Raw genomic sequence first — 26,808 nt, 5'->3', positions numbered from 1 at the left:
GCCATACCTCAGCTTAGAATCAACCACCAAAGACGGAGATAACTGGAGATGACCGAGAACCAGTGCAGCAGGTGACTGCAACTCTCCACGCAGATGGTCACAGACATCTGTGCCCTAATCACCGAAGACCGCACACCTTACAGCACTGTTTGCCATACCAGCCAGCAGCCATCAAAGTCACTGTGACCTTGAACTTCTTCACTTCTGGTTCCTTTCAAGGATCTGCTGCAAACTTTAGTAGCATCTCGCAAGTGGCAGCACACTACTGCTTCTTGGCAGGTTACTGATGCCCTATTTGCCAGAGCTGGACAGTACATTCAGTTTACGACAGATGCGGCCTCTCGGGCACAGAGGGCAGTGGGTTTTGACTCCATTGCTAGATTCTCCCAGGTGCAGGGCATCATCGATTGCATCCATGTGGCCATCAAAGCACCCAGTGACCATCTGCTTAGATTCATCAACAGGAAGGGCTTCCACTCCTTCAAAGTTCAGCTGGTCTACAACCACAACAAAAGCTTCCTCCATCTGTGTGCTCACTTTCCTGGTAGCTGCCATGACTCCTTCATCCTCCGCCAGTCCAGGCTGCTGCAGCTCTTCACTCCAACCCCCAAAGTCCGTGGATGGATCCTTGGGAACAAAGGATATCTCTTGAAGACATGGCTACTCCTCACTCTACGATACCCGGAGCAGAGGCACAGAGACGATACAACCAAAGCCATCTGCTCACTAGGACCACCATTGAGCAGGCATTAGGGGTTCTCAAGATGCAGTCCTGGTGACTGGACCACTTGAGTGGCACTCTGCAATACATTCCTGCAAGGACCATGCTCATTGTGGTGGTCTGCTGCACTCTCTATAACATGGCCCCCTAGAGAGGTGTGGACCTTGAAGAGGTTGAGGCCCTGGAATGACACAGTACATCAGAGGAAAAGGAGAAGCAAGACATGGAAGAGGAGGAGTAAGAGTAGGCCCGGGGGAAGATGCAGAACACCAAAGTGCTCTGCCTGCACAGGGAGGTGGCCGAGCACAGTGCTGGGCTCGGAAGTCTCATCAGGATGCCAACAACATCAGGGATAATATGATTCAGGAACGTTTCAACTGAGCCCCTTAGACCTAGGATGAAGGGAATGGTATGGAACTCACTCTGAGGTGCCTGTGCGAACACTTCCATTGAAGATGCTGCCAAGAACATGTAAAGAACATCGATGAAGGTTGCATAGTCACCATTGAGGAACCCTTGATCTCCTTCACGACCTTATACCTCTTTTCCTGTCCGCCATCAATAAAGGAGTCTCACATGTGTGGCTTCAAGTGTCATTATTTACCTAGTGCTCAGAAAACGAAACAGTGCGCAGTTACATCAAGAAGATGCCCCAGTGACACACAGTGCTCCGCCCGACATGGTGGCCTCCGCGCTCGGCCACTTCTATGCGGTGCTCCCCTGTGGCCTCGGAGGTGTTGGAGGCAGCCTGCTCACATGTCTTGCCCAGTGGCTGAGATGCATGCGGTGGTCATCCTCGTCATGGAGGTGCCCGTGGGCGCATCTCCAGAGGCTGCTGCACCTGCATCATTGCATGGGCAACCTCCGTCACTTGGCGCTGCTGCACAGATGTTTCCACTGTCAGAGAAGCCAAGGAGGCTAAGGATGATGAAAGCACCCCATGCGGGGTGGCACGCTCATCCTCCTCAGTGACATCCTCAGCCCTTGGCTGGCTCTCCTTATGGCTGCTGGGGAGCACCAACTGGGGTGCAACTGGCATCACCTCCAAACATCTCTGCGCCATCAACGCCACTAACCGGGCCAGGCTACATAGCATGCATTGGCATGCATCATAAAAACATAGAAAATAGGAGGAGTAGACCATTCAGCCCTTCAAGCCTGCTCCGCCATTCATTATGATCATGGCTGATCATCCAACTCAGTAACCTGTTCCCGCTTTCGCCCCATACCCTTTGATCCCTTTAGACCCAAGAGCTATATCAAACTCCTTCTTGAAAACATACAATGTTTTGGCCTCAACTGCTTTCTGTGGTAGTGAATTCCACAGGCTCGCCACTCTCTGGGTGAAGAAACTTCTCCTCATCTCAGTCCTGAAAGGTTTACCCCATATCCTTAGACTATGACCCCTGGTTCTGGACTCCCCCACTATCGGGAACATCCTTCCTGCATCTATCCTGTCAAGTCCTGTTAGAATTTTATAGGTTTCTATGAGATCCCCCCACACTCTTCTGAACTCCAGCGAATATAATCCTAACCGACTCAATCTCTCCTCATACGTCAGTCCCACCATCCCAGGAATCAGTCTGGTAAACCTTCGCTGCACTCCCTCTATAGCAAGAACATCCTTCCTCAGATAAGGAGACCAAAACTGCACACAATATTCCAGGTGTGGCCTCACCAAGGCCCTGTATAATTGCAGCACGACATCCCTGCTCCTGTACTCGAATTCTCTTGCTATGAAGGCCAACATACCATTTGCCTTTTTTACTGCCTGTTGCACCTACATGCTTACCTTCAGCGACTGGTGTATAAGAACACCCAGGTCTCGCTGCATATTCCCCTCTCTCAGTTTATAGCCGTTCAGATAATAATCTGCCTTCCTGTTTTTGCTACCAAAGTGGATAACCTCACATTTATCCACTTTATACTGCATCTGCCATGCATTTGCCCACTCACTCAACTTGTCCAAATCACCCTGAAGCCTCTCTGCATCCCCCTCACAACTCACCCTCCCACCCAGTTTTGTGTCATCTGCAAATTTGGAGCTATCACATTTAGTTCTCTCATCTAAATCATTAATATATATTGTGAATAGCTGGGGTCCTAGCACTGATCCCTGCGGTACCCCACTAGTCACTGCCTGCCATTCGGAAAAAGACCCATTTATTCCTACTTTTTGTTTCCTGTCTGCCAACCAATTTTCTATCCATCGCAATACACTATCCCCAATCCCATGCACTTTAATTTTACAAGCTAATCTCTTATGTGGGACTTTGTCGAAAGCCTTCTGAAAGTCCAAATAAACCACATCCACTGGCTCCCCCTCATCAACTCTACTGGTTACATCCTCAAAGAATTCTTGTAGATTTGTCAAGCATGATTTCCCTTTCGTAAATCCATGCTGACTCTGCCCAATTCTACCACTGTTCTCTAAGTAGTCTGCTATAAAATCTTTGATAATAGACTCTAGAATTTTCCCCACTCCTGACGTCAGGCTGACTGGTCTATAATTCCCTGCTTTCTCTCTACCTCCCTTTTTAAATAGTGGGGTTACATTAGCTACCCGCCAATCTGTAGGAACTGTTCCAGAGTCTATAGAATCTTGGAAGGTAACCACCAATGCATCCACTATTTCCAGGGCCACTTCCTTAAGTACTCTGGGATGCATACCATCAGGCCCTGGGGATTTATCGGCCTTCAATCCCATCAATTTCCCCAACACCATTTCTCTACTAATACTGATTTCCTTCAGTTCCTCTCTCTCACTAAGCCCCGTGTTTCCCAACATTTCTGGTATGATATTTGTGTCCTCCTTTGTGAAGACAGAACCAAAGTATGCATTTAGTTGGTCAGCCATTTCTTTGTTCCCCATAATAAATTCCCCTGTTTCTGATATTTGGCTTCACCAATCTTTTTCTCTTCACATACCTATAGGAACTTTTACAGTCAGTTTTTATGTTCCCCGCAAGCTTGCTCTCATACTCTATTTTCCCCTTCTTAATCATTCCCTTGGTCCTCCTTTGCTGAATTCTAAACTGCTCCCAATCCTCAGGTTTGTTGTTTTTTCTGGCAAATTTATATGCCTCTTCCTTGGATCTAATGCTATCTCCAATTTCCCTTTTTACTTTTGCGCCAGACAGGGATAAACAATTGTTGCAGTTCATCCATGCGCTCTTTAAATGTTTGCCATTGCCTATCCACCATCATCCCTTTAAGTAACATTTCCCAATCCGTCATAGCCAACTCGCGCCTCATACCTTCGTAGTTTCCTTTACTAAGATTCAGGACCGTCGTCTCAGAATCAACTATGTCACTCTCTATCTTGATGAAGAATTCTATCATATTATTGTTGCTTATCCCCAAGGGGTCTCGTACACTGGGTTGTCAATTATTCCTCTCTCATTACACAATACCCAGTCTAGGATGGCCTGTTCTTTAGTTGGTTCCTCAACGTATTGGTCCAGAAAACCATCCTGTATACACTCCAAGAATTCCTCCTCTATGGTATTGTGACTAATTTGATTTGCCCAATCTATATGCAGATTGAAGTCACCCATAATTACAACCTGTGTGCAGTTCCTGCATACACTCCCAAAACTGTTGCATATGGCTCTCCATGAGGTTGGCCACACTCTCCATGGAGCAGCGCATGAACTCAAAGCCTTGAGCCATTGTGGCTAGAGTGACTCCTCCATTTTCCTCATCTCACTCTCTCCGGGAACTCCGACATGTGGGAGCAGATCTGCTGCTGCTGTTCTTAGGTAGAGCCTCCTTTCCAAGGACTGCTGAGGCCCTGCATCTGTGCCCAGCTGAACAGGGCTGTGTCTGTCCTCCCTCCTCCGAGAGGAACTGACCACAGCTGTCTCTGCCTCTGGCACCTCCTCCTGCACACTTCTGTCATGCTGCTCACCCAGTGTCACCCGATCTAACCGCGTGTGAGCACTCACCAAGGTGACTGTATCTGCATTGGTGGACGGTGCACTTGTAAGGTGTGACGGTGCTTCTTCAGATCTTTGGCTGGTGATGGGGAGAGAGAGAAGCACTATGGCTCAGAGCCATTCTGAGGGGTCAGGATTCAGCCTGTGCACACATTCCTACCATGTTCAGGAGCCGTATGTGCCCTAAGGCTCCTCAGCTGGTGTGTCTGCTGGACGGTGCATACCCAGAGGCCTGTCTTGAGGGGTGGGGTTAGCACTCACCTTGCCAGAGCTTATCAGGTCATTGAACCATTTCCTGCACTGGATCCCAGTTCTTCTCAAACCTCTGTTGTTGACAGTGGCAGTGATGTCCATCCACGCCTGCTTGGTCTGTGTGGGTTGTCTCCTTCTGCCACCCTCTCGTAAGAGGATCTCGGTCCTCTCCCTCATGGCCTCCAGCATCACCTCTGGGTCCATATCTGGAAAACGAGGGGCTGCCCTGTCCCGGGTTCCAGGCTTCTGGCTCTCCTAAGACATCATGGAAATGAAGTTTTCTGTGAAGCTTCACTGTCCAGTCACAGCAGTGAAATGGCAGCCACAGTAATGGCAGCCATGGTGAGTTTAAATCGGGCCTGCAATAGTTGGCCTGCCTCCATTCCCACCCTGAAATACAGGCCTCCATAAGTTAAAACATATAACTCTTGTTAAAATAGAGGCACGCAACCTCCTTAAAAGATTTCAGTGATTCCTGAGCGTGGATTGATCACTTGATCCCTGACCCAGCTCCATTAAAACCGCAGGTCAAGATTGGTTAAAATAATTTTTCCTTCCCACCCCTCCTTGGGAGTTAAAATTCCCCCCATTGGGTAGGTAAGTATGCTAAGTATCAGTGTTTTCCATTTATGCTGATCTAAATTGCTCAGCATAATTCTACCTCTGGTAAGGGATTTTTCATAGTGCAGTCACACTGCCAGTACAACATGTCACAAAGGTTTTATTTTTGGACTAAAATCTTGGACTTCTATGTGTTTCAAAAAAAACTGAAAATAGGATGTTGCTCAGTGAAATACACCTACAAAAATAATTGGAATTCCAGCAATGTTTTGAAAGGAATTTCAGAACAAAAAGTTGAACTTTATGGGTCTTTTGAAAGGAAGTTAAACTTGTAAAACGACAGGAAGGTCAGCAGTTTCATGGAAATCACAGGGGTTTGACCTTTCTTCAGAGCAGTTTTTGAACCAGGGGAGACACTGTGTTTGGACATGTGACCATGTTCAGGAAGATTCTTTTTTCACTTTGGACCCTTTAAAAGCCAGTGAATTGGACAAAGAGCAGGCATTTGAAATCTTTGCTTGTCCTAGCTGGAGCCAGAGAGAAAAGACCCAGAAAAGTGTTACCTTTCTCTGTAAAGGAGACTTGCATCTCTTGAAAAGGAATCCTGCATTTGAAAGGTGGCAGATTCCTGCTGCCTTCTGTGTCCTAAAAAATCCTGAAATCTGAAGAATTCTTCTACTGCTAGACTGCTGCTTCAAACCCCAAGCAGACCTGTTGCTGCACCCCTGATGGAAGACCTGCATGACACCTGCTGCAGTTAAATTGCCATGAACACCTACCCATCACAGACACTTCATCAACCTCGCCTGGAGAGACTTGGAGTGGCATCTGACTCTGGGACACCTCACCGTACCAAAAACATCCTACCAGAACATGAACCTCCATTACTTTTATTATTCCTTTTATTCCTAAGAAACAGTTGTAATGTAAAATACCCTTTTTAAACTAGTTAACCATTTCTTTTGAAATGTATGTGTGTGTGCATGAGAGTTAAGGGATTAAGGAGTTTTCTCATATATAGGAATTTATCTCATTAGTTGTTAAGACCTATTATTTCTTTTCGAATAAGTTGTTCTTCATTAAAGAAACCTGGTTTGGTGTGCTTTATTCTGGGGGAAAATAGCGTTTAATTTGGCTAGTCTTCGTTAGGTAGGAATGTTTATTTGATATGGTATGACCTGTGGAGTAGTGCGACTGAATTAACAGTGCATTACTCCCGTCTTGGTTGTAACAAACAGGAATTTAATCTTTTGCAATATGCAAAACATGTAGTACTGGCAAAGTTGCAGCTTTTTTTGGTCTCCAAGATGATTATCACATCATCTTAAACAAATTAATATCCAATCTTAAGGTTTTAACCCTGCACTCCCAGCCGGAACATGGCTGGTAGACGGTTAAAATACTTATTGCTCCATTCTGGCTGCATTCACGCTGGCTGCCATTTTAACCACAAAGTTTTCTTAGTCAACCGAGGCACCTGCCAGAGGATTATGAATCTTTGGAATTCTCTACCACAGAGGACTGTAGATACTCAGTCGTTGAGTATATTCACAACTAAGAGTAGCAGCCCCTGTTACATCCTTTTGTCACTCCCTTTATACTACATTAAAGAATATTGAAGCCATTCAGCCAACATTTATATCAGTGACATGCTGGGAAAGGATGGAGCACATGACGGTGCATCTTCAGGACAATCGTCCTCCTCTAGGGTGTCTTCCACAGGACGTTTTTGTTCCTGAGAAGGACCTACAGGAAAGAAAAAACAGGATAAAAGTTATTATGGTTCTGAGAGGCTAGTCATTAGCAGGTGACAGTCTTTAGAATGCTGAACAGTTGTTGAGGTGAAAGAAGGATAACAAGTAATATGCAGACAACCTGCTCAGATAACCCGCCAGCCTTGCCTTCCCCGATACTCATGGCTTCACTTGGGCCATTAATGTCCAGAGCTTTTTGCTCTGCTTGGATATGGGCTATGATGTTAGGTACTCCTCCTCCAGTCTTGGCCCTCTCACTTGCATTCTGTGCTGTTTGGTCCTGCAGAACAAGAGGGGGCACATAATTGTTGATTGTAATTGTAATTGTTGAAAAGACAGATGGAATTATCATGGGCTTGTATGTCCAGAACTCCCTTCCTCAAAGTACTGTTGGTGTATTTACACCCCAAGGACTGCAGCAGTTCAAGAAGGCCACCACCTTCTCAAGGCCAATTAGGGATGGGCAACAAATGCTGTCCTTGCCTACGATGCCCACATCTCATGAATGAATAAAAAAAATACTAAGAGCTGTAGAAGCAGTAAGCTAGAATGAGGATGGGGAAATGATGAACGTATAGCAAACTATGTGGAATATGATGTGAAAGGAGTGCTTGGAGGAGCTTCGAGCTTGTGCAAGTGCTAGGATATGATGAAAGAATGCTGGAAGTGTGTGGTGTGAAGAGAGCAAAAGAAGATATAAGTCTGTTTGGAATGAGACAGAGATGTGCATCCTTGTGCTTGCATGATTAATGATGTGTGGAGGGGAGGAATTTGTTTAGAGTAGCAAGGAGGGATAAAAGGAGTGACAGCAAGTGTTGTCGAGATAGATGAAGGGGTAAAAATTCACCTTGGACAGTCATGTAAAATGGATGGTATTGCATTGGCTGCCTGTTATATGCCCTGCACGATCTTCATGTCCATTGAAGCCTTTATATCAGGCAGCTGATGCCATTCTCCCAGTTTTGCAAAACTGCCCAAGATATGTTTATATCCCAAAGGCCTGTCCTCATCTATTGCTGCTCCGAGATGTATCTGAAAACCTTGGGGCAATCCTGCAACTTATTCTCCTAATGGTCCTTCTTCCAGCAGTATAATCACAAAATCTGGCATCATAGAGTCATTTACGGCACAGAAGGAGGCTATTCGGCCCTTCAAATCCAACAGGCTTTCCACAGAGATATCCAGTCAGTCTCATTCCCCTACTCGATCCCCCTAGCCCTGCAAATTTATTTCCTTCAAGTGGCCACACAATTTCCTTTTGAAGTCATCGATTGTCTCCGCTTCCACCATCCTTTTGGGCAGCGAGTTCCAGGTCATTACTGCCCACTATGTAAAAAAGTTTCAAACCTGCGATGTCCACCACCTAGAAGGAGAAGGGTAGCAGATGCATGGGAACACCTGCAAGTTCCCCTCCAAGCCACACACCATCCTGACTTGGAACTATATCGCCGTTCTTTCACTGTCGCTGGGTCAAAAGCCTGGAAATCCCTTCCTAACAGCACTGTTGCTGTACCTACATCCCAAGTACTGCAGCCACCACCTTCTTAAGGGCAATTAGGGATGGGCAATAAATGCAGGCCAGCCAGTGATGCCCACATCCCACAAATGAATAAACAAAACACAATGCCTCTATTTATGAAACCCAAAATCCCATATGCTTTACTAACCACTCTCTCAATATGTCCTGACACCTTCAAAGCTTGATGCACATGCAACCCCAGGTCCCTCTGTTCCTGCACACTCTTTAGAACTGGTGTTCTAAAATAGGTGTATTTTAATGCTAAATAGGCCTCAGGAGGTCCACCAAAAATTGTGCGCTGAAAATAAGCCTGTTTTCTGATGTGATTGGCTGGGCAACGCATCGATCATATTAAATTGATGCCTGGGTTTTTAAATTGTCCTGGTGTCACATTAACGATGCCATGGGGACTTACCACTTTCCTTGCTCCCAGCTGCCCGATTCACACCCTGTTAAACTCTAGTCTTTACAGTCTTATCCATGCATCAACACCTACTGAAATTGTAATCATTAATTTGATCATGGAAGAGTATTGCTAAATGTTTGCCAAGATTTCGGTCAGGTTATAAACTTAGAAATATATAAAGAGGGAATCATTAATTCAGTGCTACTACACATTTTTAAAATTTACTTAAAAATGACCTATGAAACTAGAATGCAAAGTTTGTGCAGCAGCCTGTATAATATCGGCTTCAGTATAATTTTTCTCGTTTATATGCTTGCTGTTTCTATTTCAATTTTTGCAATCACTGAAGAAAATCTGGTATTAAAGTTAATTTCAGGCAAAACTGGGACACTGCAGTCTCTCCCTAAATTGATGGTAATTTGGCATTCTGAAAAGATTGAGTTTGCATGTGAAGAATGAATAAACACTTTTCACAGCATGTTTTCAACAATGTAGAAGGGTTGTCATGGAAACTATAATAAACTGTGGGTTGAGTAGACCATGATATCATTGGGCAATGGATAAGGTATGGTTTAATACTGGTTTCACAGAGCTAAAACCAAATCAAAGAGGTGCTCTCCTGAAGCTTCACAGTGGTCTTGTTGAAATCATCATCCCTGTTTGTGAATATTTGTGTATGCTGTTTCTGAATATTTTGTCATATATCTCAAATTATTGTGGCAGATAATTATTGTTAATAGGTTATTTTATCAAAATGTTATTACTAGGGAGAGAAGCAAATCAAGAGTCAGGACATTGAAATAGAACAGTTTCATACACAAAGGATTTAATTATAGCTATTTCTCCACACATTATGGCACGAAAGCAGAGGCAATATCTAGGTGTTATAAAATATTTAAAAATTTCAAATGTCTGTTTCATTATTGCTCATAAACTGTAATTATATTACAATAAATCACCAACTCCCTACTCATAAATGTCACATGATTAATTCTTTGCATGATTTTCCCTTATTCCATATTCATAATGTGCAAATTCACATGAGTCTTTTGACTTCTGACTTTAAATACATTGGGTTAGATTTCAACCTTAACTGCCTCACGTTAAAGCATTGCCTCGGCAAATACAGTGAAGGATATTGGGCAGGGAAGTTCCCGTACAAATGGCCTACCGTAACCAAAGGAAAATTGTGTGGTCTCCATTACACGTATATCATCCTTCCCATCCAATTAAACTTCTTGTGCTCTACCCAGGCAGGAGAGATCAAAATCTACACCACTACCTTTGCAAAATATATCACTGCACATATTGCAATGCAGTTTCTACTGAACATAGAACATAGAACAGTACAGCACTGTACAGGCCCTTCGGCCCACGATGTTGTGCTGAACCTTTAACCTACTCTAAGATCAAACTAACTACCTACCCTTCATTCGACTATCATCCATGTACCTATCCAAGAGTCGCTTAAATGCCCCTAACGTATCTGCTTCTACTACCACCGCTGGCAGCGCATTCCACGCACCCACCACTCCCTGTGTAAAGAACCTACCTCTGACATCTCCCCGAAACCTTCCTCCAATCACCTTAAAATTATGCCCCCTGGTGATAGCCCTTTCCACCCTGGGAAAAAGTCTCTGACTATCCACTCTATCTATGCCTCTCATCATCTTGTACCCCTCTATCAAGTCACCTCTCATCCTTCTTCGCTCCAATGAGAAAAGCCCTAGCTCCCTCAATCTTTCTTCGTAGGACATGCCCTCCAGTTCAGGCAGCATCCTGGTAAATCTCCTCTGCACCCTCTCTAAAGCTTCCACATCCTTCCTATAATGAGGCGACCAGAACTGAACACAATATTCCAAGTGTGGTCGAACCAGGGCCTTATAGAGCTGCAGCATAACCTCGTGGCTCTTAAATTCAATCCCCCTGTTAATGAAAGCCAACACACCATACGCCTTCTTAACAACCCTATCAACTTGGGTGGCAACTTTGAGCGATCTATGGACATGGACCCCAAGATCCCTCTGTTCCTCCACACTACCAAGAATCCTGTCTTTAAGCCTGTATTCCGCATTCAAATTCGACCTTCCAAAATGAATCACTTCACACTTTTCCAGGTTGAACTCCATCTGCCACTTCTCAGCCCAGCTCTGCATCCTGTCAATGTCCCGTTGCAACCTACAATAGCCTTCCACACTATCCACAACTCCAGCAACCTTCGTGTCATCGGCAAACTTGCTAACCCAGCCTTCCACTTCCTCATCCAAGTCATTTATAAAAATCACAAAGAGCAGAGGTCCCAGAACAGATCCTTGTGGAACACCACTGGTCACCGAGCTCCATGCTGAATACTTTCCATCTACTACCACCCTCTGACTTCTATGGGCCAGCCAATTTTGTATCCAGACAGCCAACATTCCCTGAATCCCATGCCTCCTTACTTTCTGAATGAGCCTACCATGGGGAACCTTATCAAATGCCTTGCTAAAATCCATATACACCACATCCACTGCTCTTCCTTCATCAATGTGTTTTGTCACATCTTCAAAGAATTCAATAAGGCTTGTGAGGCATGACCTGCCCCTCACAAAGCCATGCTGACTGTCTCTAATCAAACCATGCTTTTCCAAATAATCATAAATCCTGTCTCTCAGAATCCTCTCCAATAATTTGCCCACTACCGACGTAAGACTGACTGGTCTATAATTCCCAGGGTTATCCCTATTCCCTTTCTTGAACAAGGGAACAACATTTGCCACCCTCCAATCATCTGGTACTGCTCCAGTGGACAGTGAAGACGCAAAGATCATCGCCAAAGGCGCAGCAATCGCTTCCCGTAATATCCTTGGGTATATCCCGTCTGAACAGCTTATGTTTCGCTTAATGTGGCTGATTTTCATGGCTGGCGTAGATTGGTCAGCCTGGGTCCATTCCACCATCCAATACAGTCAGCTGAGGGTCTGTGTCATTTCCATGGCCAGGCCTAATTTAAATGGAATCAACGAACTGTCACTGCTCATTGTACTTCCTATAAGCAGATTGAGAGGGCAGGAAATCTGGTGGGGCAGCCACTACTTAAAGGCAGCCTGTGGCTTCTTAAGGGGAGTTGTACCTTTCTATGGGGGAATGAAAAGTGATTTTCTGAAACAGCAGTCAGGACCCTTAGATTCTCTGATGCAGCGGTGGAGGTGCTCATACAGCAAGTCAGCAGCAGAAAGGAGACCCTCTTTCCTGCCCATGGGCGATGGGTGCCCATTCAAAATTCTCAGCTGCAATGGAGAGAGATAGTGGAGCAAGTCATTGCCAGCTGCTTTGTTTCCAGCATCTAGCTGCAGTGCAAGAAAAAATTGAAATCACCAGGACTGCTAAGGTAAGACACCCTTTTGCAAATCTTACTCTCTGCACAGCCCTGCACCACCCTTCCTAGTATCTCATTCTCTAGATTGGTGTCAATCTTTGTCTGATTATGCTTTTCTGAAACTCCTTGGAATGCTTTCCTATGTTAAGGCATTATTTATATGTAAAGTTATTTTTTGATTCGTTGTTTTATTATTGTCATCTAGCCCCACCACTGCCAAACTTTCCCTCTCCCACTTTCCATACTTCTCCTCCAATCACTGTACCCCCTTCTGCTTGCAGTCAAAATCTGCTACTGCCCTCACAACAACTTTATCCTCTATGAAAAACTTGCTCCTTCTTCATTTCATCTTGCGCACAATTCGAAGCTGCCTCAAACATCTTCAAAACTCTGCAACAAGGCCCAAACTAACCCACATCCATTCTTCTTGCAGGAGAAGCTGGGAACACAACAGAGGGGAAAGTGCAAATCCAAAAGGAGGCCCTGTTTCAATATGTATCCTGACACCAATGGAAGAGAAGGCCATTAACATCATCGGCAGAGAGAGGGAGCGCAGCACTGGAGATAGCTAGGTTGAAAGCCACTTACTGCAACTGTTTGGGCATCTTCCCTTTTTATATTTCTACTTAACTTTCTCACTCACACACTCGGCATGGCCATCTGGTAATGCATTCCACTGACATTTCACTGCTGCTATTGCTGCTGCTTATCCTTGGCATTACATGTACTTGACCCTCTCCCCTTCTCCGGGTCTATTGGACACCTCATGCCTTGCAGGCACACGGTATGAGGGAACAACGTTCCCAAAGATTCACGGTCACTTGCTTCTAAGCACTAGCTCAAAACCTGGCAGTGTGGTATAGATAGTGAGCTCAAGGGGTTTTCAGTAGGTGATTCATCAAACACACCTCAGCAGAAGCAACTGGAGGTGGAATGGACAATCCAGAATACAGCTCACAGAAAGACAGGAAAGTGGAGTTCAAGCCACGATCATATCAGCCATGGTCTTATTGAATGGCGGAGCAGTCTCAAGGGGCCGTAAGATCTACCCCTGCTCCTATTTCTTTTGTTATGTCCACTGAAGTGGACAGAGATGCAGATTTCAGGAGCCCTTCCTTTAAAAGAAAGATGCTTTCTGTGGTCCAGCAATTGCTCGTTGCATTGGGGGGGCCTGCCAAGGAGCTTCCAAAATATGTCAAAGTGTGTGGAGGAGTCCACTACCAATTTCTGTGGGATTCCTTGGCATGCACTGACAATCAGCAGTCAAACTGGGAGCATACATTTGTCTCAATAGACGCTGCAGCTGGGTCCTCCCTATTGGAGTCTATGGCACCAGTAATAGAATGTCTCAGGGATGCTCATACTAGGGATCAATCACAAGCTGGGAGACGGGATGGGAAAGGGTTTCAGTTGGATAATGGATCTCCTACATTCTGCTGTCATGTAGATTGGTGGAAGAGCTGAGTCACAGCCTGGTAGCTGTAGGAGTCCTTCAATGGGAAGGAAACATGTTGTCATATCTCAAGAAGGCATCATGTCTGGACTCTCACAAATCCCTCAACCAATACCCGTCCGGGTTCTAGAAAGCCAGCTGGGTGAAACTGGCCAGGCATCTGCTGATTTCTGCACTCTGCAGCTGCCCCTTCGCAGGCCTGAGCTCCTGGAGGTCACTACCACAAGCATCTTAAGAGTCCTTGACCTGGAAATTCAGCTGTACAGCACCCATTTTTCAGCCGAGAACCACTTCCTAAATCTCCAATATAATGGACAGAAAGCATAATCTGCTTATGAGCCAGAAGGTCGACCCCTGCCATATTGGTAAAGGCCAAAAAATTGGCGTGACATACCACACCTAAAACAGGCATTAGGCCTTTTACATATGCAAATAAGGGGCCTAACACCCATTTGAGATCCTGCTGCAAGATTGGTTTGCCCTTGAGTTTGCTGACGCCAGCTCCGTACAGGAGAGGAATAAATATGCGACCTAACAGGCGGTTGTTAAAGGAGCTGTTGCCAACCACTACCAATGGGGTAAGATTTAAAAGTATACTTACCTGAATACAGAGCCAGAAGTGCTCCTTGTGACCAGCATTCAAAGAACATGGGCCACTGCTGCTCTCCCCCCACCAAAATTGCCCACAGTACCTTCCCATGTTAGCCTAACCACCCCCAACCTTCAACCCACCTGCCCACCACTAACTCCTGACCCGATTGCCCATCCCCTACTTCCCAGTCAACAAACCCCCGCCCCCACCCACCAACCCCAGCCACTGCTGGCACTGCAGTAGCTTCATCGTCCATTCTGCTTTTCCAGTATGCTGCTGGTCAGTGCCCACAGCTCACCAGCTTCCTGATAATGAGGCCTGGAGCCCAATATCGGGTGTACCTTGGGCCTCACCATTTACCTACAGAGATTTACGGTGTGCAAGTTTCTATGTGCTTGAGTGAGCAAAGTAGGTTTCCACTTACTATGTTGCAGCCACTGAAGGAGTTACCTTCTAAGAGCATCAGATAAGTGAAGAGCACACTTAAGTTAGGCATGAAGGTGTTCATACCCAGATGATATTTAGGGTGGAATTTTGCGCTGGTGGTGGGGGTCATGACGTCGGGGGAAACCGATACCGAGATCCCCGTGTCAGTTCTTGTACAGAAGGCCCGCCGAATTTAGTGCCAATCAGGCAGTTAACTGGACAGCAGTGGGCCTTCCGTACGATTTAGGACCCTGACGCCAGAAGTCCCAGGCTTGCAGCGCTGCCGCCCAAACAGCTGCAGTGCCACCGTGGAAGTGGTGGCTCCTGTTGTAGCTACCAGACATTGAGAAGAGGCGCTGGAACCAGGATCAAGGTAGGTCTCAGGGGTGGGGGTCACGGGGAAGGGAGGGGTATTGGCAGCAAGGGCAGGGAATGGCCCTAAGTGGGCCCCCACTTCCCGATGCCACGTCCCTCATTCAGCCACTATGTGCCTTTGAACAAGGGACCACCCCCACCATCCCCCCACAGCCGGGAAGCAGCCCATGTGGTTTTTCGTGCCGTGCTTCCTGTGCGGTGACAGGGCCACCCGCCATACAGGTAATTGCAGCTTCAGTGGGAAGAGGCCCTTAATTAGGGATTAATTACCCAGTTAAGGGTCTCAATTGGTGGTAGGGCGGGAAGGCTGTTCACAGGCCTTCCCACCCTGGACTAAATTTCGGCGGAGGCGGGTTGGTGGCAGTTTCCCCCCGGCCACCATCCCACCCAATTTTGTGCTCTCCCTGCCTCCAAACGTGCCGCGGGGAAGAGCACAAAATTCCATCCTTAGTGTTAGACGTTTATACAAGGTATGAAAAATATAACCCATTTTGAAATCTTTGGGCAGAATTTTGTGAGGCCGTTTAAAGTGAGAATGGAGGTGTGGGGGCCAGAGAATATATCGGACATGTCTACCCGGAAATCCAACGTTGTGACATCGGTTCCAGATTTAGTCATTGGCGGGAAAGCTCCAAGGAGGTGTTGCCCCCTCAACATGATGGGACTGCTATTTGAATAGCTGAGCAGGTCATTGTAATACATTAGCATGCAATTGATCATGATTCAATGGGGATTTGGAGTAAAGTGAAGGGCGGGCGGCCCTCACATGCCTTTGGAACCCTGTTTGTTGAAAAGTGGCGGCACCGGAGTGAGGCCTCACTGCTGTGACAGGAAGGCAACCATGACAAGCACTGAATAGGGGAAGAAGGGGGAGTGGAGGCCATTGTCAGCCTGCCGTGCTGTGCACTCTGCACGAGTGGGCTTGGTCTTGGATGGCAGTACCTGGTGGGCTTGCTTTCGGGTGGCAGGAGAGGGTGGGCTTGGACTCAGGCGAGAGGACCGGGTGGGCTTCATCTTGCATGAGAGGATCGGGTGGGCTTGTCTCGGGTGAGAGGGTCTGGTGGCCATATACTGGGCGCTGGGCTGGATCTCAGCAAGGGTGGGTACTGAGGGACGTTATCGCATAAGCCGAGGGGAATAGCAAAGCAAAAGGTGCCAAGGCAACTTCGTCTCTGCAACTCAGCACTCTGGAGACCTACTGATCAGCTAGCAAGGATCTCATACACCCTGTCTTTGTCGACACCCATGGCGTGATGCAGCACCTTCCACAGGGAGGGCCAGGAGATAGCTGTGCCTGCCTATGAAACTACACAATGAGAGCGACAACAGCCGGCCATGTCAAGAAGGGCCACCTACCACAGACTGTGTACCAGACTCGAATCAGCTACCTCCAAATATCTGAACAGCATTTTCAGTGAAGACTGCAGCACTCCAGGGAGGCTGTCACCTACTTATGCGCCATGCTGCAGGATGAGTTGCGACATATGGGATTCGGTGGCCACTCTATGTCAGTGGCCTGAATATCACCGTGGCACTTGACTTTTACATATCTGGATCTTTCCAGGGATCCACCGGGATCTCACAGGCAGCAGCCCACTGCTTCATCAAGGAGGTGACCAATGCCCTGTTCAATAGGGCCAGGGACTATGTGCACTACAGACTGACCACAACAGTCAGGCATTGAGGGCCATCAGCTTCAGGGCCTTCACTCGATTCTCCCAGGTGCAAGATGTGATAGATTGCACACATGTGGCCAACAGACCAGCCAGCCACCTTCATCAACAGGAAGGGCTTCCATTCCATCAACGTTCAACTGGTCTGTGACCACGGAAAATGTTTCCTGCAGATGTCTGCCCGCTTCCCAGGAAGCAGCCGAGATGCTTACATACTCTTCACCAGTCCCACGTGCCACAGCTTTTCAGGCTCCCGTTTGCCTTCAGGGATGGATTCTCGGGGACAAGGGCTACCCATTGAAGACATGGCTACTGACACCTGTTAGAGAAATCTCCAAGCCTGTTTGTGAAGACACTGAGACGAGGATGCTCTGGTGTAGATTGTTTATTGCTTGTCACAGAGCTTACTTCTGCTCTCCAAACAACAACACCAGCCAGCTGGCTGGCTCTTTATATATACACACACTTGAATACAATTAACTAATTAACACCCAACACCTGTTCACCCTATTATCTTGAACTACCAGGTATTTATCATCCATAGATTCTCCTTTTTTTCTTTAAACTAAAATATATATATATATATAAAGAAAAATAAATAAAAAACAAATAATGACACATTTTCTTTACATTATTTATCATTAACTTTCAACAGCACCAGCCATTAACATGCTGTATATTCTCCACCTTAAAAAAAACGTATTTAAAGAAAAAGCAATCTTATCGTAAAAAAAAAATTCCACGTTTTCCTAACTTATCATAACACCAGAAAGCTCTCTTTGAGGACATACAACAATTTTTTCGAAAAAGCACCTCGCTTAGTAAAAGACTCCAACAACTGATGATTTGCTTCAACCCATTTTATTTTGGAAATTTCTTTCCTTTCCAACATTTCTTTTATACTCGTGAGATCAATCCTCAAGCTCTTTTCTGCGACACTTTTTGTCGAATGGACATTGTTCCAGAGAGAAGTGTTACCTATGTAGCATTCTATAGGAAAACTTTTCTTCAATTGCCCCTTATACAAGAGTTCCTTTAAAATACTCGATAAATACATACTCATATCTATCACTTCTATCAGTGCAAGTGTCTCAGCAGCTAAGGTGCTTTTAACTATCCTCTTTATTTAGCGTGTGAGGCCTCACTAAAAATGACCAATTTCATCTCTTCTGGGTCACCCAATGCTTGAGTGTACATTTATCAAAACTCAATCTCGTCAATGTCTTACTTGCTTTCAGCACTTGCCCAACAGTAGTATGTTTCAGTATGGTGCTCAATTCTAATACATCATAGCTAGCATCTGGCCTAGTTCATGTGCAAACCAATTCAATAGCTCGATTAAGCTCCTTGGCTGGTCTACTTCTTCCTTGGTTGCAGAGTCTTCCTTTTGTGAGGATCTGGCCCGATTTATTGGGATCCTATTAATATTCTCTAGGTAAGATGGCACAGTGGCGCAGTGGTTAGCACCGCAGCCTCACAACTCCAGTGAGCCGGGTTCAATTCTGGGTACTGCCTATGTGGAGTTTGCAAGTTCTCCCTGTGTTTGCGTGGGTTTCCTCCGAGTGCTCCAGTTTCCTCCCACATGCCAAAGACTTGCAGGTTGATAGGTAAATTGGCCATTAGCAATTGCCCCTAGTGTAGGTAGGTGGTAGGGAAATATAGGGACAGGTGGGGATGTGGTAGAAATATGGGATTAGTGTAGGATTAGTATAAATGGGTGGTTGATGGTTGGCACAGACTCGGTGGGCCAAAGGGCCTGTTTCAGTGCTGTATCTCTAAACTAAACTAAGGTTGTTGATTCGGGTTAACCCCATCTTAGTCTGCCTAATATTCAACCATATATATTTAAAAGCTCAGGAAGCCTGACTTCCTACTTTAAATTCCTGCAGAACTTTATTTACCACAAATTTCTCAAATACCTCAGATCTCCCCACAGAAAACCATCCACATTGTCATACTAGGCCTCCACCTGCCAAGAATGAGGCACATTAATTTTGTCATGAACATTGATTTTAAACTGTTACTGGAGTGATAAAAGGATAACAGATCAGACATGTCTGGAAAGACATTTGCATATTAATAGACAGTGTTTGGAAGGACAAAGCAGCCATTCCCTGACACATTCAATCCACAATCGACTTTTGATCACCAGACGCTGAAGGTGGGGGAGCTCGCATTCCAGGCTGACTGCGAAGATGGCCAAATACACAAACGGACATGGTCAAACCAGCTAGTCACATGACTAACCTGCTGGGCAACCTGAGATTTTCAAATTTGTACAAATAGTTTGGGCAAAAAGCAGAATGCTTCTGGACTGAGAAGATCTCTCCTGGCTGGCTTGCCACAGCCTCTCCTGTCTGTCTGCTCCCATCTCTTTCTCACAAGCCCCTGAATCCACTGAAGACATATGAACCCAATGAGAGAAAAGTCTCCTACAGTAAACAAGGTTTAACAAGAATACTGGGCCCCAACAAAAAGCAAGATCTACCTACAATCAAGGACTCTACAGTGAGCTCAAAGAACCGTAACAAAAATTCTTCAGATATGGCCTCAAACGTTTCCACTTTATTTTTCTTCTGCTCTTTTCTGTCCCTGTTTGCATATGTGTATCACGTATGCATGTTAGCGTGGGTGCGTCATGTATCCCTAGGCGTTAACCAAATTAGAGTTTAGGTTTAAGTTTAATAAATTTCAACTTTTCTTCTTTAAATCTAAGAAAGTCTGTTTGTGCTGGTTTCTTTGCCTTATAATTGGCAAGCGGTGAACAAGGATTCACCAAGAGGCACTAAAAACACGGTGTGTTTAAAATTAAACCCTGTTACAGTAAGACCAGATGAAGGCTGAGAGGAACCCCTAGACACCTTTTCTTATCTGGTCGTAACAACATGCATCAGGAAAACGTCTGCTAGTTTTTCTTCACAGTACCAATAAAACATTCCCGGATCCACCTTTAGTTGAATGCAACCAGCTTTTAGTAGGACGGACCTCACTGAAAAATACCACACCCTGAATGCATCATTTAGCCCATAAACACACTTGTTTAGCTTCCATAATTTCCCTTCTATATCTCCAGCTTCTTTTGGTGGCTTTAAAAATACTTCCCTTTGAAATTTCTCCCCTTGCAAAAATGCTGCTTTGATGTCAATGGATTTACATTCCCATAAGTATGTTGCTAAAAGGGCTAGGAAAATCCTCAAACTTGCTTTTCCTGCTTTTGGGGAGTCCACTCTAACTTCCTGGTCGCCTAGTCATTCCTCAAATCCCTGAGCTACAAGTCTGGCCTTCGCTTTTTACATACCATCGGGAAGTACTTTCTCTGTACAGATCCATCTCTGGGACAACGCTGATTGTCCTCTATCTGGCAACTCCGTGTATACGCCAAACTCTCTCCAACTGTCAAGCTCTTTTTGCTTGGCATCTTTTATCAATTTATCATCTAACTTGTTAGTAGCCACTGGAGCTTCTCTATTGTAAGGGCTCCTACTACTTGTGGCGCCCCTCGTCTGCTCTCTGGTCCTTGCTCTTGTGAAACCACATCCCCTACTAGAGTTCCTATCCCTTTCTGGACTACTACTACTACTCGACCTATCCCTCCTACAACCAGACTTCCTTCCACAAGTTTGTGACCCTTTCCTTGGACTATGATCACCTTCAGGCCCACTGTCTGAACTTATACCACCTTTTCTGGCCTTCCACATGTTCACTTCCTTCTGCCAATCTATCGGTCTGATATCCTGTTCTTTGTCTTGCACATGCAGCCAATGTTTGTATTTCCCTGTGGCCTTTCCTGCCATCCCAATAACGGTGGCCTCCCTCCATTCACTAGTCCCTTCTGGCATATATGTCACTCTAGTCCCAACTTTTGGTAGTTGACCTTTGGGATAAATGGCCTTATCTGAATCTTCACTATCACTTGGTCCGCTCTCAGTCAGCCCTATTATCTACCACAATCTGTAATGGTGCATCATCAGTGTCCATCATTTGTTCAGATTCTGTCAATGTATAATCAGTGCCAATAAGCAACGAGGAATGTACTCTAAGGGATTGGTTGCCATGTTGCAAAATCACCATTTTGCCATCATTGCCTTTAACTTTTCCTCGGCTTCTCCATTCTTTCTGCCCTTCTCTTTTGTAATACACCATATCCCCATTATCAAAATTCTTTTCTGATGGCCTGATCCGATACCTCAAAGTTCTCCTGATTTTTTCGGAAACCTCCGTCTTAATAAATGCTCTTCTCCCTGCATGCATGGCATTCAAATATTCTGCAAAATTTGAATTATTGTCTTCTTCTTCTTTGGCCTCCTCGTCTCGGGACACAATGGGTAAGCGCCTGGAGGTGGTCAGTGGTTTGTGAAGCAGCACCTGGAATGCCTATAAAATCCAATTCTAGAGTGACAGACTTTTCCACAGGCACTGCAGATAAAATTGATTGTCAGGGCTGTTACACAGTTGGCTCTCCCCTTGCGCTTCTGTCTTTTTTCCTGCCAACAGCTAAGTCTCTTCGACTCGCCACTCTTTAGCCCCGTCTTTATGGCTGTCCACCAGCTCTGGTGATCACTGGCAACTGACTCCCACGACTTGTGATCAATGTCACAGGACTTCATGTCGCGTTTGCAGACGTCTTTAAAGCGCAGATATGGACGGCTGGTGGGTCTGATACCAGTGACGAGCTCGCTGTACAATGTGTCCTTGGGGATCCTGCCATCTTCCATGCGGCTCACATGGCCAAGCCATCTCAAGCACCGCTGGCTCAGTAGGGTGTATATGCTGGGGATGTTGGCCGCCTCGAGGACTTCTGTGTTGGAGATACGGTCCTACCACCTGATGCCAAGGATTCTCCAGAGGCAGCAAAGATGGAATGAATTGAGACGTCGCTCTTGGCTGACATATGTTGTCCAGGCCTCGCTGCCTTAGAGCAAGGTACAGAAACACAGGCTTGATACACTCGGACTTTTGTGTTCCGTGTCAGTGCGCCATTTTCCCACACTCCCTTGGCCAGTCTGGACATAGCAGTGGATGCCTTTCCCATGCGCTTGTTGATTTCTGCATCGAGAGACAGGTTACTAGTGATAGTTGAGCCTAGGTAGGTGAACTCTTGAACCACTTCCAGAGCATGGTCGCCGATATGGATGGATGGAGCATTTCTGACGTCCTGTCCCATGATGTTCATTTTCTTGAGGCTGATGGTTAGGCCAAATATGTTGCAGGCAGCTGCAATCCTGTCGATGAGTCTCTGCAGACACTCTTCTGTGTGGGATGATACTGCAGCATCGTCAGCAAAGAGGAGTTCCCTGATGAGGACTTTCCGTACTTTGGTCTTAGCTCTTAGACAGGCAAGGTTGAACAACCTGCCATCTGATCTTGTGTGGAGGAAAATTCCTTCTTCTGAAGACCTGAATGCATGTGAGAGCAGCAGGGAGAAGAAGATTCCAAACAGTGTAGGTGCGAGAACACAGCCCTGAAAGGGGTCTGATGAGGTACCGCTATGCTAAATTGTGCCTTTCATATTCTCATGGAATGAGGTGATGATACTTAGTAGCTTTGGTGGACATCCGATCTTTGCTAGTAGTTTGAAGAGACCACGTCTGCTGACGAGGTCAAAGGCTTTGGTGAGATCTATGAAAGCAATGTAGAGTGGCATCTGTTGTTCGCGGCATTTCTCCTGTAGCTTGCGAACGGGGAACAGCATGTCAATGGTGGAACTCTCTGCTTGAAAGCCACACTGTGCCTCAGGGTAGACATGCTCAGCCAGCTTCTGGAGCCTGTTTAAAACGACTCAAGGGAAGTATTTCCCCACTATGCTGAGCAGGGAGATTCCACGGTAGTTGTTGCAGTCACCGCGGTCATTGTTCTTATAGAGGATGATGATATTGGTACTGCTCCCTCATCCCAGCACAGGCAAAGCAGTTCATGGAGTGCTGAGAGTATAACAGGTTGGCACTCTTGATTATTTCAGGGGTAATGCTGTCCTTCCCAGGGGCTTTTCCACTGGCTAGAGAATCAATGGCATCACTAAGTTCCGATTTTGTTGGCTGCTCGTCCAGCTCATCCATGACTGGCAGAGACTGGGCTGCATTAAGGGCAGTCTCAGTGGAGTACTTCCCTGGAGTACAGTTCTAGGTAGTGCTCCACCAAGCGGTCCATTTGCTTGCGTTGGTCAGTGATCTTGTCCCCTGATTTAGACTTGAGGGGGGGCGATCTTCTTGATGGTTGGCCCAAAAGCTCTCTTAATGCCATCATACATTCCTCTGATGTTTCCGATGACGGAGGCCAGCTGAATACAACTGCATAGGTGTTTCCAGTCATCATTTGCACAGTGCCTGGCTGTTCTTTGTGCAGTGCTTCTGGCTGCTTTAAGTACTACGGATGATAACTCACTGGGGGCTTTCTTGTAGTTCAACAGTGCAATGCGCTTAGCGGCTATGACAGGTTCCAGCTCTTCAAAGTGAGATTGAAACCAGTCTGCCTTCTGTTTCTCACATTTGCCATATCTGGTCATTGCTGAGTCATAGATGGCGTCTCTAATGTGGGCCCACTTGGTCTCTGAATCCCCTGTGGGAGTGTTTTGAAGGGCTTTTACAAGTGAATTTAGAAACTTATGTAACAGCTGTGGATAAGAAATTCTGCTCGTGGTGACGTGCGGGCGGCCCTTCTGCTTGGAGTGATGCAGCTTCTTTGGTTTGAATCTAACCTTGCTGCACACCAGGGAGTGGTCGGTGTTGCAGTCCGCACTGTGGAAGCTGCGTGTGATTTGAACGCTGTTTAAAAAGGCTCACCTAGTGACGATGAGGTCCAGCTGGTGCCAACGACGTGATCTTGGGTGCCTCCATGAAACATGGTGACAGGGTTTAGTATGAAAGAATGAGTTGGTGATGCAGAGGTTGTGATAGGTACACAACTCCAGCAGTCTCTGACAATTCTCATTCATCCTTCCAATGCCATAGCACCCAAGGCAGGAGGGCCATGAGTCATGGTCGGCCCCAACTCTGGCATTAAAGTCCCCCAGCAGGAACAAATGTTTGGTATTTGGAATGCTACTGATGATATTATGGAGTTCCTCATAGAACTGGTCTTTAACTTCAGGTGGGGAGCAGAGTGTTGGAGCATAGATGCTGAGTAGGTGTACTGAATTATTGTAGTCCCCTGTAAAGCTGGGGATGATCCCACATTACGGAAGGTATTTTCAGATTCCTGCCATAAACTAATTGATAGGGGCTGTAGCACCCAACCATTTGAAGCGTGTTGTTTGCATGTACTGCCCACGCCAGAACAGTAGTAAATTTACAATTTGGCTGGTCAACCAAAATTTTTCGGAGCATTTCGTCAATCTCGGCATGATTTCTCTCACAAACCTCATTACTAAAAGGACTTTCTACTGCCGTGTGCATTGCTACAATATTTATATTTTCACACATACTCCTGAACTCATCATTGGCAAATTCTCCTCCATCGTCAGTTAGAAACCTAGCCAGTGCTCCCAGTCCTGTTCCTATCCACCTTTCCATTATCTTGTCCACTATTACTTCTTTCTCTTTTCTATAAATTACCATCGACAGACTGAATCTAGTCACCACGTCTATAAAGTGTAGAATAAAAATGTTTTTTTCTTTATCCCATAGCTTCAAATCCATCGCTACGGTTTCATTAAAGTCCCTTGATATTGGGAGACTCACTATGGGTCCTGTATTTTTTACAGATATCACATTTTCCACTGATATCGTTGATAAGTTTAGTGTATTCGTCATCTATTACCTCTGCATCTTTTAACAGAATCTTCAACCTATGACAAGAGGGATGTGCAAACTGTCGATGTAGTTTTGAAATAATGTGCCTTTTCTCCTTTAAATCCCTATCCCCGGATGCCATTAATATTACTTTAACATCCTGCTTAGAGATGTTAGGTCTAGCTAAAGGAATACAATAATGTTCTAACTGTGTAAACCACAAAGCTACAGATGTCCCAAAGACAACTGCCTTATCATGTTCTATATCCAATTTCATCTGAGCTTTTTTCACAAACGGTTTACTTAACAGCAAAGGTATATCACTGAATTTTACATCTGTATTAATATAACTGTTTATCCCTGCTATTTTACATGAAATTACCACTCTTTTTAGTGATTTCAATGTGTTGTCATCCCCAAACCTGTAACAGATGGAACTGTTGTATTCTTTGACCTTATTTCGGTCTTCCTTACTTAAAGAATCCATGTCCACGACATACACCCACTGTCTAGTACTGCGCAATTGAAAGAATCTGCGACTAGGACACTCATTACTGGACTGAAGCTTCTCATGACCAGTACAATTCCTTCTGATTAATCAGTACCATCATCCTCGCCTTCCGAACCTTCCATGTCATGTGTCATCTCAAAAAACCTTTCTGGACAATGCAACACATAATAATACTTTGAGTCACATCGGAAACACCTGTTGACCACTCCTTGGTTATTCCTGGGGTTCATCCTTCTGCCATAATTACCCAATTCCTGCCGTCTGTTATAGCTGCCCAAGGGGTCTCTATCCTCATTCATTTTGTTTGTGTTTCTCCTTTCCTACTGACCTCTGGGCCCCATACTTGAACGGCCTCGAAATGTTGCTAGCATTATGTCCTCCACCTTTGGTGTCACCGCTGAACAGCCCATCTGCGCCATGAAAGCGGACGGAAAGGAATGTTTTCCCAAAAATCTTTTTAGGGCGCAGACATCTGATCAAACAGCATATCTTTTTCATTGAATCTAACTCCGGTTAATACCAAGAGCCTATTCATGTGCGATATCCTAGCACAATCCAACAATTTGAAGGCAAATACTAATCCAGGAATTTCCAAGCAGAATCGCTGCAACTTTGCATATAGTTGGTTAAACTCCATAGTATATTCTTCTATGGACAAACCATCCATTTTTTCTAAATTTATTAAAGTCTGACCATGCCTCATTCTCTTTGGCCTCCTTATCTCGAGAGACAATGGGTAAGCGCCTGGAGGTGGTCAGTGGTGTGTGGAGCAGCGCCTGGAGTGGCTATAAAGGCCAATTCTAGAGTGACAGGCTCTTCCGCAGGTGCTGCAGAAAAATTTGTTTGTCGGGGCTGTTACACAGTTGGCTCTCCCCTTGCACCTCTGTCTTTTTTCCTGCCAACTGCTAAGTCTCTTCGACACGCCACACTTTAGCCCCGCCTTTATGGCTGCCCGCCAGCTCTGGCGAACGCTGGCAACTGACTCCCATGACTTGTGATCAATGTCACAGGATTTCATGTCGCGTTTGCAGACGTCTTTAAAGCGGAGACATGGACGTGCCTCATAGGCACTCAATAAGTCATCTTTCATATAAATTTTATCCATATATTTTAAGAGTTTGTCCAAACCTTCCTCATTGTCCAAGTGATAAGCCTCTAGCTCCGAGAACACTTTTTCCCTGATCTTGCTTCTGGCAGGAAGTGAAAGTGCAAGGCTATTCCTTGCTTCCTTTCAGGTAAAGACATAACCCATGTCCATATATCAACTTCATTCTTCCATTGATTGTAAGATTCGGCTTCACAAAACAGCGGTGGAAAATCATATCCCGACACCTTACACTTGGTTTCGGTCATCTTTCTTCAAAAAAACCTCCAAATACAGCTTTCTCAAAAATAAAAACTCCAATTCTAATCTCCTGTCTGAAAACAAATCTTAGTCTCCAATCTTCACTTTCAGGCAACCATCCTCTGCACCCAATGTTAGAGAAATCTCCAAGCCTGTTTGTGAAGAAGACACTGAGACTAGGATGCTCTAGTATAGAT

General features: G+C 45.6%; 1 protein-coding gene and 1 long non-coding RNA gene across 3 annotated transcripts in view; one reads left to right on the top strand and one right to left on the bottom strand.

The window, feature by feature from the left end:
• The window catches only part of syn2b (synapsin IIb), a 420,009-nt gene that overhangs the window by 383,029 nt on the left and 10,172 nt on the right, over nucleotides 1-26,808 (top strand). The gene's annotated exons all lie outside the window — the stretch shown is intronic.
• LOC137380139 (uncharacterized) lies at nucleotides 7,152-9,213 on the bottom strand. Its single transcript, XR_010976980.1, has 3 exons — nucleotides 9,161-9,213; nucleotides 7,348-7,506; nucleotides 7,152-7,218 (listed from the first exon to the last, which is right to left on the bottom strand). It is a non-coding gene; the product is annotated as an uncharacterized lncRNA (long non-coding RNA).

The sequence above is a fragment of the Heterodontus francisci genome, chromosome 19 (assembly GCF_036365525.1).
Source record: "Heterodontus francisci isolate sHetFra1 chromosome 19, sHetFra1.hap1, whole genome shotgun sequence".
Classification (NCBI taxonomy): Eukaryota; Metazoa; Chordata; class Chondrichthyes; order Heterodontiformes; family Heterodontidae; genus Heterodontus; species Heterodontus francisci.
The sequence above is the reverse complement of the archived record's forward strand: the minus strand, read 5'-3'. Positions and strand labels throughout refer to the sequence as shown.